Raw genomic sequence first — 2,417 nt, 5'->3', positions numbered from 1 at the left:
TTGGCTATGTAAAACAGAAAAAAGGAAGTTCAGTTTAATGGAAATTTTGATTGTAATGAGTAAATAAATTACAAGAAATGAGTAAAATTAAATAAACTATTGATAACACTTATTCTGTGATAAATTACTTGGATAAATTTGTATAAAATAATTATTGAAGCAAACAAATGTATTAATTTTTTATTGATATTGAAAAATATACTTTCTAAAAAATAAAAATTTTAATTATTTCAATCAAAATATTTAATAATATGAACTATCTATTATTTGATAGAAATTCAAAATCTACCAATAAACATGGTTTTAATAAACAGCGGATCCATAATTTTCCTTGAGGGTTTAATATAAAATTCACTAAACATGCTTAACAAACTTGGTCTCGAACAAAATAATTATAAATTGTGGATCTAGAACTTTATGTTTGGGAGATTGTGTAAAAATAATTCCAACACATTGATATGCATTTAGGTTATATATTTTGATAGTAAATTGGTTAATTTTAAATTTCTTTTCCTAATTTCTTTTCCTTAATTAAAAAAATTCTAATAAATTAAACTTTCAATTTTGCGTCTAATAAGGTTTTTGAACCAATAGATTTTTATTTTTTTTGAGTGAATATGTACTAATAGATTGTTGAACTGATAGACACAATAATACAACCTAGAACAATCTTGTTCAGAAGGTCATTTGAACCAATAAGAGGCAAACATGTGGAGGTGAGTGGAGGAAGAATAAAAAAAGAGAAAGGTATTGCAACTAATAAATAGTTGCTCGTGTTTTTGTTATATCCTTACCATCAATATAAAATTGAAAGTTTGATGATCTATTAGATGCAAAAATGAAAGTTACGTGTCTCATTTGATAATTTTTTAAAGTTTAGGAACCTATTAAACACAACTGTCAACGTTTATGAACTAAACTTATTATTTATTCAATTAATTTTGTTCGATGAGACATATAATAAAATTTTCTAGGTAAATATAGAAGATAAATAATGAACTTGCAATAATAAATCAAAATTTCTCTTTTTATAAGAGTTATAGAAATTTTAATCAATAAATTATTAAAAATAGTTTATTGAAATTAAAAATAATTTTTTATTCATTTTCACTGGTATTTAACACTAAAAAAATATCAATTTTTTAAAGAACTAAAAAGTTTATAAGCATAATATCACTTGAGATTCTTTTGATAATTAAAGAATGGTTGTTAAAGAAAAATAGTAAAAATTAAAGAAAAAGAATACTAACTTTATAACATATATATTATTTTATGTATAATATTATTACAGATTTTTTCTCATAACTAAATAATCGTTATTTATAAAAAATGAGGAACAAATACATTTTTGAGCTGGGCGTCTATTTGGTCACCAAGATTTTAAAATAGACATTTTGGTCACTAAGATTTTAAAATAGACATTTTTAGTCTGTGAAGTTCAGAAAATAAGCTTATAAATGTTATAAAAATAGTACACGAGGGTGGGAGATTCAAATCTTGAACATGAGGGCTTGAGTGCTAATGACCACTAGAGCAGTAGACGATTTTTCAACAAATTTGACACAACATATATATTAATTGAATACTTTCTGAAATTGAGGGGGCTTGAGCTTCCTCTGGGTCCAACATGTATCCGTCCTTGTTAATATCCTTGTTAATAAACTTAAGTTTAACAAAATAGTATTTAAACAAGGACTATTTTCTACCAACGAAAAACAGGTTTAACAAACCTAATTTTTGTCAAAATCAAATAAGACTTAACAACTTATACTTAATAAATTCAGGTTTAACAAAACTCCTCAAACCTAAGGACCAAACATCTACAAAGGTGGGCTGAGGACCAAACACCCGATAAAGGTTAAAATCACACGAGATTTTTTTTTTTACAAAAATCCACACGAGATTTAAAAAGGTACTAAATCTGTAATTTTATTTGGTTCCATTATCGAAACAACTAAATTTTGGTGGAAAGAAGTCGTATTACTACCTTACGCCTAAAGCCTGAATTTCAAAGTAGAAGCTCACACGGTGGGGTTGAATGGAACGCTATTCCATCCAACGCCTCAGCCTTTTCTAGAAAAAAGCCACGTAAGCCAAAAAGCCCTGCTCCCCAGAGGGAGCACGCACGTGACCGGCAACTACCGGTAACGATCACCGCCACGTGTAAAAGGGCCCCCCCGGATACAGCTGGAGGAGACGCTTTTACGCACTCAGCCTCAGCTTAGAACTTGTGGACGAGATTTGATGAATTAAAAACAAAAAAAAAACACGAAAGAAAAAAAATTAGGAAAAAGCGCATCGGTGGGCTTTCCCATCCACAGCCACTAATTTTCCGCCACTTGTCAGAATCGTACGCAGTGACCTTTCTCTATTGCCTCCTTCAATTGTTTGCAGCCTCAAAAAATAAACTGGGCCGT

This window comes from Momordica charantia (genome assembly GCF_013281855.1).
Source record: "Momordica charantia cultivar OHB3-1 chromosome 7 unlocalized genomic scaffold, Mcharantia_2.0 BLBB01000007.1, whole genome shotgun sequence".
Taxonomy (NCBI): domain Eukaryota; kingdom Viridiplantae; phylum Streptophyta; class Magnoliopsida; order Cucurbitales; family Cucurbitaceae; genus Momordica; species Momordica charantia.
The sequence above is the reverse complement of the archived record's forward strand: the minus strand, read 5'-3'. Positions refer to the sequence as shown.